Here is a 16,326-nt window from a genome sequence, read left to right on the forward strand (position 1 = left end):
CTGATGGAAAGACGAGGGAGCCTACTAACCGCCATCTCGAGCAGCTTCCCCAGCCCCACAACCTGAGGACAGGGTAATGATGTCCAATTTTGCACACTTCAGATCCATTAGTAGCAATTACCTTTCTCGAGGTGTTTTGAGTTAGTTTTAACATAGCATTCTTACAGTTGGTGGATAATGACAGTAATAATGTACACAACATTTTCAAGTCTCTGTTTTTAGCTACAATAACACCATTAGTAGGTCTATTTAACAGATGCATTTCATGCTAAAAGTTAAGGTTCTGATGATTTCTTTCCCTTCCCCCAGGCAAATCTCCACTGCTATTTTATTCAGTGGAGATTTTTTTCTCCAAATTTTCAGCAATATTTTATTCTAGGTCTTCCTACTGAAATGAGATGGTTGTGTAACTGGTTTGATCTAGCATGATTAATTGTTTTAGCTGTTCTTTTCATCATATGCAAACAAACCCCAAAAACTCACAAAAATGGGAAATGTGTGTGTTTTCTGATACTCCTTTGGTAAATCTATGAGAGAGGAATCATGGCTCAGCGGGTAAAGAATCCACCTACAATGCAGGAGACTCAGGAGACGCAGGTTCGATCTCTGGGTCAGGAAGATCCCCTGGAAGAGGAAATGGCAACCCACTCCAGTATTCTTGCCTGAAAAATCCCACGGACAGAGAAGCCTGGCGAGCTATAATCTGAAGGGTTGCAAAGACTTGAGAATACAACTGAATAACTAAGCACATAACAGAACACACAAGAGCGATGCCCAGGTTTTACATGGTGCCTTCAAGGCAGAGGGATGGCCAATGAGCTGCCCAAAGAAGGAATCTCTCAGAAGGCCGGGGTGGCAATCTATTCTAGTGACTCCATCAAGGAGTGTGTGTGTGTGTGTGTGTGTGTGTGTGTGTGCGCACACGCGCACGCACGCGCGCGCACTCGCGCTACCTCCTCAGATAATCCAGATTGTGTTTACTCCTCCCTGCCTCTCCCACCTCCTGGAAGCCATCTCTGATCACCCCAGTCACAAGAGAACTCTTTTCCTCTCAAGCCCTGCATCTTTGTTATCTGTAATCCATTTCGGACACCCGTCTACACCACCTCCTTCCATCCTCTCCTCTTACTGTGTTACTTAGTCTCCATTTTGTAGTTGGTCATTCATATGTCTCATCTTCCTGCATTAGATCCCTTGGCTACCATAATAAAGTAACACTAACCAAGTGGCTTAAGACAACAGAGATTTATTCTGGAGGATAGAAATCTGAATCTAGGGAGTCGGCAGGGCCTTGATCCCTCTGAAGTCTCTAGAAGAGTACCCTTCCGTGCTGCTTCTAGATTTCCCAGTTTTTTGGTGGCACAATTCCAGTCTCTGCCTCTGTCTTCGTGTGTGTTCTGTCTGCTTGTCTCTGCCTTTTTACATGACCTTCTTTTTCATAAGGATGCTAGTCATATTGAATTAGGAGCCCACCCTAATAACCTCATCTTAACTTAATTCCATTTGTAAAGATCTTGTTTCTAAATAAGGTCACTTTCACACATAACAGGGGTTTGGATTTAAACATTTCTTTTGGGGAGACATGATTCAACTTGAAGCACTCCGCAAGTAAATTGTAACCTTCTTAAAGCTTAGAGTATTTGATGTACTCCCTGAAGCAGTGTTTCCTAAAACCTTGGCTATGGAACAGGATCCTTAGGCTCTTGATTAAAGAATGTCCTATTGTCAAACATGTTAGAGGTACATGATAGCAAGAGACACTGACCTGGGAGCTAAGATGCCTGTGAGCCTATTAAAGGAGCTGAGAAATCTTGCTATAGAAACACTTGCTCAAGTAAAACTTATTTACACTAGCTTTTTGACCACAGGGCCTTTTTTTCCACTCCAGGTTTCTTCCATTAACTGCAATGGACACTACTTTGGGGAATAAAGACCCTTTGAATGTTTTTTCTACCATATGAATTGCCCCAAATGAAGTACGTAGAATATTATGGCATTCAGTTGAGTAGTGTTTTATATGATATCAAATGGGCACTAAAGAATAAGAGCGATTTTAAAAGACTCAATTCTGAGTGATACTCAAATTCAGTCAAGAGTTGGACAGAAAGTCTGTGAATCGCCCTGCTCAGGGCTCCGTCCACTCACCTTACCCCTGCATAGTGCATTTCTGCATTTGAAATGGGGACAAACATAGGCCTTGAAAAAATGTACAGTGCATAATTACTATTTGAGCCCAGTAATTCAACCAGGAAAATCAATGAAGTCGGTGAGTCCCTATGCTATTCTGCGCTTTCAATCACAATGATTTTAAATGATGTGATGGAATGGTGAGCTGCCTGAGGAAAACTTGGTTTTCTGCTTATATTTAAAGGAACATAATGATGATCATTTCCCAACAATAATAAAAAAAGTCCTCTTTTGACACTTTCAATACCCTGTGAGTTCTTTCACACATCTTTTTTGAAAAAGCAATCAGGTGGGCTTTTGAGCAAACTTTTGATGGCTGTATCTTATTCCCTCTCTGCCAAATGGTGTGTTGTGTGGTGGTGGAGTAAAAATCCATTTTGATACTAGCCTGAGCAAAATCTAATTAGGAAGGTCAGTGTCCTGGCAGAAATGTCACACGTTATATTGCAGAGCCAAATGAAAATTACTTTGGAATCATGAATGTGTCCAAGATTAATATAAAACTGGCATATTTATCACAAATAAATACATGAGAGGTCTCTTTCAAAAGAAGTATTGTTTGTTTTTTAAAATATACAATTTGGAATTGATTACAAGTTCCCTTTAAATAGTAAATACTCCTGTGTACTTCAGTTAAGATTTATTTTACAGATATCTGATTTCCACACCACTTTTTGGATTGTATCAGATTCATAGAGTGTTTAAGGGCATGGACTTTGGAGTCAGACAGACTTCTGTTTAAATCCTAACTGAATTCACTCCTTACTACTTTTGTGAGTTTGTGTAGATAACTCACTCTGAGAGCTTCAGTTTTTTTGAATCTATAAAACAGGAATAACAGCAGCTAGGTCAGATGGTTGTGGCAGGGACTAAATTAGGTGATGTACTTAAAGCTGTGTTCCTGGTATGTAAAGAGTTCAGTTGAATGCCAACTGTATATATGTATGATATATGTACAAAGCTTAGCACATTGCTCAATACATGTAGCTGCTTTATTATCTGCTATCTTATAATTTATAATTTCCATCATTTAAGAAATACTTATGAGTGTCTATCATGTGCCAGGCACTATTGAAATTGCTGGGGATATAAAAAAGAACAAATAATTTCCTGTCCCCTTGTCTTTCTTTTTTTCCTAACTCTAGTCTTCAGCATCCTGCTATGCATTATCCTCTTATACAGAGATGCCCATTTCCCAGATGGCAGTGTTTTAGCTTAGGCTGTCGTAACAAAATACCATGGTATTAGGTGTCTTTAAGAGAAATAAATTTTTATTTTTCACAGTTCTTTCTAGAGGTTGACAGTTGTCCAAGATGAAGGTACTGGCCAGGTAGGTTTCATTCTGAGGCCTCCTCTCTTAGCTTGTAGATTTTTGCCAAGTCCTCACATGTAGGGAGACAGATAAGTTTTTATTCTAATAAGGACACAAATCCTATCAGATCAGGGTCCCACCCTTAGGGTCTCATTTAACCTTAATGGCCTCCAAGACAGCTCTGTCTCCAAATACCATCACATTGAGGGTGGGGCTTTAAAATGTGAATTTGGGGGGAACCCAAAGATTCAGTCCATAACAGGAAGGAAGTGACATATTAAGAGTTCAGTTTTTTGTTTTTGTTTTTTTTAAGAAAGAAAACAGAATGGAGAGTATGCTTATTTAACTAAAATAAAATCTGTCACCCCTCTCTTGGGAGAAACCCAGCAGTTGCCATCATTTTTCCTATCGAGGTGTAGCTTAGCAGAGCTGCTCTAGATGTGGTGGTAACATCTACCAGGGGACCAGGACCGCATCCCAGGGGCGTCTGTGGGCATGCTTTTCACCAGACCGCACTATAGCATGAGGTGCTTTTGGAGGAGACAGTTCCCTGCGGGTGCTCATCAGAGCCGCCCCCGGCACTGCACATGCTGTACCCGGGCTCCTGTGGAAGCGGGGGAACAAGGGCTAAGACGCAGCCGGACTCCTCTCGCCAAGCCCTGGGCCCTCGTGGCCACGCTGGCCTGGAGACGTGTGCCCCTTGCTCATTCATACAGAAGTACCTGTGGGCTGACAGCAGCCTCCTTACTGCATGGGTGTGACTGGACATTGGACAACGTCTTCTCTGTCCTCAGGAGCAATTTCCCTCCAGGGGGAGGATCAGAAATGATTGTGCTTCCCTCGGGCTCCTGGTTGCTTTGTGTTATAGGCACTGACCACTATACTTTCCTCCTCCCATGAGAAAGATCCGAATTGGGCTGCAGTCTCCCCTCTAGCTGGAGAAGGCAATGGCACCCCACTCCAGTACTCTTGCCTGGAAAATCCCATGGACGGAGGAGCCTGGTAGGCTATAGTCCATGGGGTCGCTAAGAGTCGGACATGACTGAGCGACTTCACTTTAACTTTTCCCTTTCATGCACTGGAGAAGGAAATGGCAACCCACTCCAGTATTCTTGCCTGGAGAATCCTAGGGACGGCGGAGCCTGGTGGGCTACCGTCTATAGGGTTGCACAGAGTCAGACACGACTGAAGCGACTTAGCAGCAGCAGCTCCCCTCTAGCGAGTAGCTGGGATTTCACAGCACGCCTCCACGTGCCACGGGCCCTTCTCCCACAGGATTCCTGGTCTCTCTGAGTGCTACGGGTGGGGTGGGACATCTTATAAAGTTGTGAATTTGAAAATGCGTTTTATGCACTTCTTGGTCTGAGTCATACAATGAGTTTTGGTCTGCTTACCTCAGGAGATTTTTATAAGTTTTCATTCATTCCATATATATTTGTTAAGTATCCTACTGTGTGCTGGTCACATAGTAGGGGTGAAGAAGACAGGCTAGGGCTCTTACCTTCAGAAGCTTGTATGCTAATTAGGAGGAGGCAGTAAAGGAATCAGGTGATGACAGACCTGAACAGTATCCTCCTGGAAGCAAGCAAGGTGCCATCTTGAAAAGTTGTGTGTGGGGAGTTGTGTGTGGGGAGGGGTCAGGTGGGGCACACGGAGGTTCTTTAGACAGAGAAAGCAGGTTTTCTAAAAGAAGCCCACCCCACACACACTTGGAGAAGGCAAAGGCAACCCACTCCAGTATTCTTGCCTGGAGAATTTTCATGGACCGAGGAGCCTGGTGGGCTGCATGTCTATGAGGTCGCAAAAGGTCAGACGTGTTTGAGTAAGTAACACACCACACACAATAATTTTTCAAGGCCGCATCTGTTTTCTTCCCAGAGGGTATTTCTAGAATGGGGAGAAGGGCTTCCCTAGTGGCTCAGATGGTAAAGAATCCAACTGCAGTGCACGAGACCCGGCTTTGATTACTAGGTCGGGAAGATCCCCTGTAGCAGAGAATAGGGACCCACTCCAGTATCCCTGCCTGGAAAATTACATGGACAGAGGAACTGGGCGGGCTACAGTCCATGGGATCGCAAAGAGTCGGACACGAATGAACGACTAACACTTTCTTTTCACTTCAGAAAGGGGAGAAGGGATAGTTAGGGAGTTTGGAATGGACATGTACACACTGCTATATTTAAAATGGATAACCAACAAGGTCCTACTGTACAGCACAGGGAACTCTGCTCAATGTTAAACGTGGCAGCCTGGTTGGGAAGGGAGTTTGGAGGAGATTGGATACATGTATATGTATGGCTGAGTTCCTTCACAGTTCACCTGAAACTATCACAACGTTATTAATCAGCTATCCCTCAATGTAAAATAAAGAGTTAAAAAAAATAAAAGAAGGCTTCTAAAAGAGTATTAATTTAGATAATGTAAGTTATGTCCTTAGCTTGTTGCCTGACACCTGGCAAGCCCTCAATTCATGGTAACTTCTGTTGTTGTTAACTATCTCCTTGCCCCCATTATATGCTGCTCAGTGCACGAAGGCAAGAGGAAACCCCCCCCCAAATTCGAATAAGTGGTGATGGCTTTGCAGGCGTGCCAGCACCAGAAGGTCGGGGAGCTCTGGTTTGCTATCTCTGAGGATGTCTTTTCCCTTTTTCCATCTTGAAAGGCAGGCCTTCCTTGTTGTCTGGTACTAAGCAGCTTTGCTGGACATCTGAGCTTGGGTTTGTCATTGGAGCCCTCTCTCCAAACCATCATCCTTAAGCATCAGTCTACTGCAACTGCCCAGAATCTTTCGATCTGTATTTTCCTATTTGTTGTTATATTTGGTGGGCCAAAAAGTTTATTTGGAGTTTTCCTTAACGGCTTATGGTAAAAACCAAACAAATGTTTTTGGCCAACCCGGTGGTACAAGTTTCAATTCTTGTCTATTTATAACTGAATGCAATTAAATCCTGAATTAATATAGGGACAATGAATTAATTGCCCCAGAAGGCCCTTCCTTGACAGATAATACTCAGTGTTCAGAAGAGTCATTCAACAGATTGAAATATATCTCCTCTGACTCATGTGTCTGAGCACTCTCTGAGCTTCTAGAATAGTTGGTCTTCCTGGTGGAAGAAGAGGGAAGGATTAGGGCCTGAGGCGCCTGAGGCTGGGAGTTCTGGTGAGTCTAACAAGTGGATTTCGCTGTACTGGGAGGAATAGTGCAAGGTGGTAAAGTCCTGGATCTAAGCTTGCAGAAGTGCCTGGAAAAGTGAAGGGCCTCGTCTTGCCCACACCTCGACGCCTTCCCTGGGTTACCTAAGGGAATCCACTTACAACTCTATTACCCAGTAAATTAGGAGAGCGATTCAGTCAGGTATATTTATCATGAAGAGAACTGAAGATAATTAATACACTGCATTGAATGCAAATTGCACCCACAGCACTTATCTCATTTTCAATTAGCACAAATGTTACAGCACTGCAGGCTTGTTATGGTTTTACCATGGGCTGGGTAATTAATTTCTGTGAGCCACATAGCAGGCACCTGGTAATGCCGTTTATTAATAAATGTCACCCCAGGTATCGGTTTGTTAGAAGAGGTAAATAAATGGAATGCGCAGTTGTCTGCCCTGTGCAAATCTATTTTTACACCTCGCTGAGTCTTTTCACTTGTTTGTTTATTGACTAGAGTGACTACTGGGATTACAATTGCAAACAAAGGAAAATCCGCACCCTTAATGTGGCCTCAAGGGGGGATTCCTTTTTCTTCTCCCTCAGGGATGCTGAGGCTTGTGAGCCGAGTGGAGTGGGTTGTAGATGAGTTTCTGTTGCTTCAGAAACATGTTCCCAGAGGAGACCTGTGGTGGGAAATGGAGGAGGGAAGAGTCAGAAAGAAGACACACCTCCTAGACCTCGTATCCACTCTCCCCACCTCATCTGACCACAGACTCACTCACACGGCAGCACTGGTCACACTTCCCTGTCTGTGAATCCTTGGGGAATAAGAGCTCTTACAGGCTTTCCCAGTGGTTCGGCGGGTAAAGAATTTGCCTGCAATGCAGGAGACTCAGGAGACGCAGGTTTGATCCCTGGGTCAGGAAGATCCCCTGGAGAAGGAAATGGCAACCCTCTCCAATATTCTTGCCTGGGAAAGCCCACGGACAGAGGAGCCTGGTGGGCTACAGTCCGTGGGGTTGTAGAGTCGGAGATGACTGAGTGCCTAAACACACACAGGCCCCTTTATGGAGCCCCAGTCTCATCTCATCGTGGTCCCCTTTCTCTGGTCTACTTCTCATCTTTTCTCCTACCTACCAACCCCCACTGTGTGGGCCTCTGACATGAGAAGTTGGATAGAATTTGGAGGATTTTCAGAAGTGTGGCTTGTTGAACCAAAATCTCCTATTTTTCTGAGCTTTTCCATGTATCTCAACTCTGTTGAGATAAAAGCCTTCTCTTTCCATATTGGCAGGTGACATTAGGTTTTTTGGTTTAAAAAAAAAACACACACTCAAATTAGCAGATTCTGACTGTATATCTGACAATGGTTCACTTTCCAGAGCTGGAGGGTTATTGGCTCGACTCTGTTTTATCAACACTCTTGTGATGACATCCGTTGTGTCCAGTGAACAGTTTCCTCTTTTTGTCCTGAACCAGTTGTCACCTTAGTGGGAAGTCAGCTATTCCCACCCTACATTTTGAACCTCGTGGCTCCTTGAGTTCTCTGGAGAGGCCTTCTGTGAAGAGCCACTGTGATTTGCTTAACTGAGTTAACACATGTAAAGTGCTGGCCACAATGCCTGGCTTGGTAAATACCCGAAGACTTAGCTTCAGTTAGCACGATTGTTGGTATCAGCACTGGTTATGTTGTTTCATTGACTCCAGCCACCTCAGAGGATTTAAGTGCCTTTAGAGCAAGGGTCCAACTCTGCGACCCCGTGGACTCTAGCCTACCAGGCTCCTCCGTCCATAGAATTTTCCAGGCAAGAATACTGAAGCAGGTTGCCATTTCCTTCTCCAGAGCAGGGGTCCCCAACCCCCAGGCCATGGACTGATTTTGGTCTGTGACCTGTCAGAAACCAGGCCTCTCGGCAGGAGATGAGTGACTGGGGAGTGAGTGAAGCTTCGTCTGTATTTACAGCTGCTCCCTGTCACTGACGTTACCGCCCGAGCTCCACCTCCTGTGAGATCAGGGACGTCATTAGTTTTTCATAGTAGTGCAATACACTTCCCATCACCCCCAGATGGGACTATCTAGTTGCAGGAAAACAAGCTCAGGGCTCCCACTGATTCTGCATTATGGTAAGTTGTATAATTATTTCATTATATATCACAATATAAGTGAAGTTGCTCAGTCATGTCTGACTCTTTGCAACCCCATGGACTGTATAGCCTGCCAGGCTCCTCCGTCCATGGGATTCTCCAGACAAGACTACTGGAGTGGGTTGCCATTTCCTTCTCCAGGGGATCTTCCCGACCCAGGGGTCGAGCCCTGGTCTCTGTCACTGGAGGCAGACTTTTTACTGTCTGAGCCACCAGGGAAGCCCATTAATAGTAACAGAAATAAAGTGCACAGTAAATGTAATGCACTTGAATCATCCTGAAACCACCCCCACCACCCCTTCCAGGGAGAAATTGTCGTCCATTAAATCCGTCCCTGGTGCCAAAGAGATTGGGGACCACTTCCTTTGTTTCCTTAGAAACTGGAGGGAGGCCTGGGAGTGGAAAGGAGCTTTAGTTTTGAGGTTTCATCTTTAAATTGGGCCCTCAAGGAAGGTCTCTCTGAGAAGGTGCCATTTGAGCAAAGATGTGAAGGAAGTTGGCTCTAGTTCTTGATGTATGGGAAGGAGATTTCTAAATAGCAGGCAGAGCAAATGTGAAGACTCTGAGACAGGGAGATGCTGGGAGCCCCAAGGAGACCAGTAAGGCTGCGATGGAATGAGAGCGAGGTTGTGGCAGGGGAGGGAGCCTCCGAAGGTGGTGTGGCTGGGGCAGGCAGGACTGTGCGGGCTTCTAAGAACTTTGTGTTTTACTCTGGGGTAGGGCACCACGGGGAGATACTGAGCAGATGAGTGACTGAGATTTTAAAAGGATTGCTCTTGCTTTTGTGTTTAGAAATAGACTGTAGAAGGACAAGGGCAGAAACAGAAAGACCAGAAAGGAGGGTGTATGCATTTCTTACTGATGTTGTTAACACATTATCACAAATTCAGTGGCTTAAAACAACATACGTATATTATTTTACCGTGACGGAGGTCGGAGTCCTAAAATCAAGGTATGAGCAGGACTGTGTTCCTACTGGAGGTGCAAGAGGAAAATGTACTTCCTTGACCTTTCCAGCTTCTGAAAACCACCTGCATCTCTTGGCTCTTGGCTTCTTCCTCCATCTTTAAAGTCTCTCAGCGTCTTCTCTCTCACAGCATCTTCCAGTCTCTCTCCCTCTGACATCTGCTTCCACTGTCGCATTTCCTTCTCTGACTCTGACCCTCCTCTTTCCTGTATAAGGCCCCTGGTGATTATATTAGGCCTACCTACACAGTCCAGGATAATCTCCCTGCCTCAACATCTATAAAGTCTTATTTTGCCACGTGAGGTTGCATATTCACAAGTTCTGGGGATTAGGACGTGTTCATCTTTTGGAAGACCAGTATTCTAACTACCTTAGAGGTGAATGCATTAGAGTGAAGGATGAAAACAGTTTGGACAAAGGTAGTGAGAAGCATTTGGACTGTGGTGATGTATCAAGCTGCCTCATAATTTGGGCCAGTTTCAGCATGGAAATGTCCATAATTCTCTGGGCCTATGGCATGGGTACCCCCTTTCTCATTATCATTTCAACTTCCTCATCCCAATAGTTTGCCCAGAGACAGGAACCACAGATGATTGTGGTGGGAAGGTTCTTAAGAAGCTATCAAATCCCATTATCAATTTATAAATCAGTGCTTTGTCCTGGACCCAGTGAAGACATCTTGGACTTTTTTTTTTTTTTACCACTTTATTGGATTATTTTACCACTTTATCTGATTATTCTTTCATTCACTCATCAGGATTTTCTGGACATCTGTTGAGTGTATACCGCTCTGCACTCTGTAAAAGTAAAAATAGAAGATTTAAGAGTCATGGTCCTTATCCTTGGGAGATAAGGATCTGTTTGCAGTCTATTTGGAAGGAATCAGGGAATGATTATATGTGTTTTCTTGATAGCTCAGTTGATAAAGTATTTGCCTGCAATGCAGGAGACCCCCGTTTGATTCCTGGGTCGGGAAGATCCACTGAAGAAGGGATAGGCTACCCACTCCAGTATTCTTGGGCTTCACTTGTGGCTCAGCTGGTAAAGAATCCGCCTGCAATGCGGGAAACCCTGGTCCGATCCCTGGGTTGGGAAGATCCCCTGGAGAAGGGAAGGCTACCCACTCCAGTATTCTGGCCTGGAGAATTCCATGGACTATATAGTCCATGGGGTAGCAAAGAGTCAGACACGTCTGAGTGACTTTCACTTCACTTCACTAGGGAATAATCATAGAACTAAATATAAGTGAATAAAAAATGAAACACAAGATTTATGCATCAATGCCAAAAGAGTAGAGAGGCTTCTTGGAAAGAGTAACAGGTGATGGATTTTTTTTTAAAAATAAATTGTCAGAGAATTGCCAGATTTTAATTTGGCTAAAAATGGACATTGGAAAAAGATTTACCCTCTCGTATTGGTATCATTTCATAATAGGTAGGACATCCAAGATAGAAAAAGGACATGCTCTCAGAAGAAATGGAGAGTCCATTGAGTTAAACATATTTATTTTTACACAAATTCAATGCTTTGTCTTTATTTTTCTTCTTTCAGTGAGGGTCATTGTGGATTGACACAGGACTCTAAACCTCAGTCTAGAGACAAAAGGCTGTTTGGTTGCTTGTGGTTTGGACTTCTGACTTTACTGGGTACAATTATTCTCCTGTATTTCTTTGGGCTCTGACTTCAGAGAGTGGGTGACCAGATGTCCAGGATCTACTCTCTTGGTTGTGGATCTTCTCAATCCTTGTCCCTGCTCACTGGCTCCACCACCAGAAGGAGGCTTGGGAGGCAGAGGAAGGAAGGAAAATGTAGACTTGTTTGTGTTGTGGTCATCTTGTGGTGAGCAGGTGGTTGGCTCCAATGATAATCTAATTTTGCACTGAGATCGGGGGATCCTCTATGGCTTTCAGTCATCATACTTCTCTTAGTTCCCTGGGGCTGCTGTAACAAATGACCACAGACAAAGTGGCTTAAAGTAACACAGAATTACTCTCTTGCAGTTCTGGAGGCTGGATTCTGTTATGAAGGTGTCAGCAGGTCCATGCTCTCCTTGAAGGCTCTATATTAGCCTTCCTTGCCTCTTCCTAACTTTTGGTGGTTTGCTGACAATCCTTGGCTTCCAGCTGCATCCTTCCAATCTCTGTCTGTCGTCACTTGGCGTTCTCCCTGTGGGTCTGTATTTGTATTCAGTTCAGTTCAGTTGCTCAGTCATGTCCGACTCTTTGTGACCCCAAGGACTGCAGCATGCCAGGTTTTCCTGTCCATCACCAACTCCCTCAGCTAGCTCAAACTCATGTCCATCGAGTCAGTGATGCCATCCAGCCATCTCATCTTCTGTTGTTCCCTTCTCCTCCCGCCTTCAATCTTTTCCAACATCAGGTTCTTTTCCAATGAGTCAGTACTTTGCATCAGCTGGCCAGAGTATTGGAGTTTCAACTTCAGCATCAGTCCTTCCAATGAATATTCAGGACTAATTTCCTTTAGGATTGACTGGTTGGATCTCCTTGCAGTCCAAGGACTCTCAAGAGTCTTTTCCAACTCCACAGTTCAAAAGCATCAATTCTTTGGCACTCAGCTTTCTTTATAGTCCAACTCTCACATCCATACATGACTACTGGAAAAACCATAGCTTTGGCTAGATGGACCTTTGTTGGCAAAGTAATGTCTCTGCTTTTTAATATGCTGTCTAGGTTTGTCATGGCTTTTCTTTCAAGGAGCAAGCATCCTTGCTCAAAAAGTTTGTTTGGGTTTTCCATATCTTACAGAAAACCCAAACAAACTTTTTGGCCAACAAAGCATTTGTCCCCTCTTCTTTTAAGAACATCAGTCATTGAGTTAAAGATTCACTCTAATCCAGTAACATCTCACCTTAACTAATTACATCTGCAAAGACCATATTTCCGATTGAGGTCACTTTCTGAGTTTCCCATGGACATGAATTTTGGGGACACAGTGTTATAAGCTGAATTGCATTCCATCAAAACTCACCTGTTGAAACCTTAACCCCAGTACCTCTGAATATGACTTTGGAGATAAAACCTTTAAAGGTAAAGTTAAAATGAAGTCTTGTGGATGGGCTCCAGTGCAATATGATGGGTGTCCTTATAAGAAGAGGAGATTAGAGATGGTAGGAGTATGCACACAGAGAGGAAAGACCATGTGAACACAAAAGAGGAGGGGGCTATTTACAAGCCAATGAGAAAGGCCTAGATCTTGGACTTCCAGCCTCCAGAACTATGAGAAAATAAATTTTTGTTGTTTAGGTCACCTGGTCTGTGGTATTTTGTTATGGCAGGCCAAACTGAATAATACAGACAACATTCAGCCCAGCACAAGGCCTGATATCCTTTAGTTTTAGCTTAGATAACCCACTGTATGATGGAGGGATCCCAAAATAGATTTCAAGATGCTGGTGCCATATGTGTACATTTTATTATCATTGGTTCTGTGTCTGTTCCTAGCTATGCAATAGATATGCTGCACTGAGAGGGTGGGTTGGCGGGAAAGGATGTGAGGACTTGTATACAAGATGTTGTGAAATGCAGACATCCAGATAGGATAGGAGGCCACTGTCACTGGAGAAATTTTGCTTAGGGAAATTATGGATTTGCCACATTGGAGTTCTTCTTAGTCTCAAGTTCAGCCGATATGTGTACATTTTGGAGGGGGGAGGAGAAATGTGAGGGGAGTGTCGAGGTGAGACGGGGGCTCTAACGACACCAGTTTCCCTGCTTCCAGCCTCATTATTCCTCTCCGGGGACCTCAGTCTCACCCAGGCCAGCCCTGCCCCCTTTCTGCACCCAGTAAACATTGCCGGTTTGCTTTCTCATGAATATGGATTTCCATCATCCCTCACTAGGGATAGATGTTGGGGGCAGAGCTGTTGATTACATTTCCAGCCAATCATTGCCCATTAGCAGGAAAGAGCGGTGGGCATTATGCCTCTTCAGTGAGGAGCCATTTGCATTTGGTTGGGCCCTGCTTTCTTTCTGAGCATCCACGGCCCCTCAGCGCACTCAATTTACTCCTGCATCCGGCTCTTCTTCTGTGATGCTCTTTTGCTTTCTAAGTGTCTTGATTGGATTCGCCAAATAGCTTGGTGCTAACTACAGCTGTTTAGCATACCCCTGGGTGGAGGATGATAAGGACATCAGGGCTTGGGGTAGCTGTAAGCAGCAGGAAACAAATACCTTTTCCTTTCTCTTTCTGCCCATACTTCTCCCGGTTCAGAGGGACTAAGCCCAGCAAGCAGTGGGGTACAACGCTTGTACATGCTGCCTCTTTTTAGGAGAAGGCTGGAGGCCCTTTGGTGCAGAGTTCTCTGCCTAGTGCCCTGGCCCTTGGGGACTTGGTTTTCTGGCTGCTTTCTGTGGGGTGTGACTCAGATAGATGTTGACTTTCCCTCACTACTTTCGCTTCTGAGAAAGAGGTCATGAGTTGGTCTAAGGAGTGGCCATTGGGAATAGAGTTTTCCCTCCTTTTCTAGATAACCATCAAAGTCATTGGCCAGATGGGAAAAATGGAGGCTTGACCCATGGGACAGGCATTTTCACACTCTCTTCACAAATCCTCACAGTCAGTAACATGTGAAGACAACTGGGAATGACAGAGGGGCTCCTTCTTTCTCAGGATCGTGTTATTTCTAACCTCCTTCTGCTGTCCACCGTCCTCTGGAAAACCCTTCTTCGAAGTCAGGAACGTTTCTTTGCTCCTATTAAGGCCAGAGCCATGTTCTTCCGTCCTCTGGGCATCGCCTATGTGCCCCCCTGCCCTCGGCTCCTCCCTCTGCTGTATTACTAGAGATGCTGTTTTGTTTTCTTTTCCTCCTTTGTTTTGCCTCTTCGAGAAAATGAAAGTGAGCACCTTAGAAAGAGAGAGAGGGAGCCAGAGAGGGAAGAGACAGTGGGCACCAAATGATCTGAGAATGATAAAGGAAGGTTACCTGTATGTTTGTCAACAAGATGAAATAAATAAGAGCAAAAAAAAAAAAAAAAAGGACAGCAGTCAAAGGCAATCAAATATGTATTTAATTAAAGCAAACATAAAAATAAAAGTTACATGTTGAATCAATAAACAGCACTTTTTTCTACATGCATTTTGAACAAGACAGATCAGAATCTTGCCTGATGAAGACATAATGTGTCATAATAATTAGGAACACAGACAAAAGAACAGCTAATCAGCATGCAAATATATGCAGTTCTGGTGATTCAGATGAGGCAGGTTTCTACCTCTTTTTTGCTTGATTCATCTTCATTGCTAATCATCTGAAGGCTGCCAAATGTTCACTGACACTAATGTATTATAGGTCAAGAGAGGCAGGTCTTCACCTATTACCCCCCCAAACAATATGCTTCCCTTCCGTGTTTCCTCTTCAGGATTTTCAGCAATCACTGCCAGATGCAATCAGACTCCTTGAATAGGAGCAACTGAGGCTTGTTTGTGGCTCGGATTCATTAGAATCAGGAGGCTGAAGAAAGGAATAAATTACTTAATTGCACAAAAAAGTTGCAGCCAAAGTGATGGTGAGAGAAACTGATTGTGTAGATACGCATTAGGCCACTCTTGGAATGGGGCGTCTTAGAATAGCTGGTAGTTTGGCCTCACAGATTCAGACAGATTTGGGTGTCCTCCAAAACAGATGGCTCCACATACCATCTATTCTTCTCTTTGTCAGGTTTTACCATTTATTTGATCTTGGTCCCTCTCTGATGCTGGTTGTATGAGTTGTAACACAAATATGCATTCAGATCATATCCACTTAGTCTGGCCTCTCCCAACTTTTGTTCTTCATCTTTTTTTCTCTTTCTTTTTTTTTTTTTGAGGAGATGATCAAGTTGAATAAAACCCTTGTTGTCGGTCTCCTGAATGCTCCTTCGCACGAAAATGCAGGAAATGGGAAGATTGCAGAGACCTGGGGTGCAGGGATGGGAGCATGAGGAGGAGGGAGGCATTGCTCAAATGGGCCAAAGAAAGAAGTCATTCTATTTTGCAGCCACTTTCTTGCTTCAGACTAGCTCTTAATCTGCTAAAAACAAAAACAAAAACAAAACAAAAAAAACCCACAACACTATTAATCAGTGTTGTTGATAGAAACCAAGGGAGATGAAATAAAACCCTGTGAAAAGTCTTACTGATGCTTCCTTGCTTCTCTGTGACACCCTGGCCTGTGCCTCCAGCCCTGGGGGCCTCTTCTCAACAATTCCACTCAGGTTCCTGGTCACGTGAACAACTTGTGGGTGGTCTTCTGGTTTTGAAGAAGGAACTTCATTTTCTCTGGGCAGCTCCTGCATTGCTAGTAGTTGTGTATCTGTGTATACATGTGTGTCTGTGGTGAGAAGGGTGTTGGAGGAAGGGGCTGATACAAGCTAAGAGGCCCTGGCAGCTCAGAAATTGGGGGAAAAAGTAATTATAATTGATTTCTATTGGGAGGAAAAAGCATTCAGAAAGTGAGGGGACTTTTCTGGTATTGCTGAAAAATTAATTGGCGAGACTGATTTACCCAGGTTGGTTCTGACACTTCTTCCCCAATCTCCCTTGGCTCTTGCTGTTTCCCTCT

This window comes from Giraffa tippelskirchi, chromosome 5 (assembly GCF_054371585.1).
Source record: "Giraffa tippelskirchi isolate mGirTip1 chromosome 5, T2T-mGirTip1v1.2.pri, whole genome shotgun sequence".
In the NCBI taxonomy this organism is placed as follows: Eukaryota; Metazoa; Chordata; class Mammalia; order Artiodactyla; family Giraffidae; genus Giraffa; species Giraffa tippelskirchi.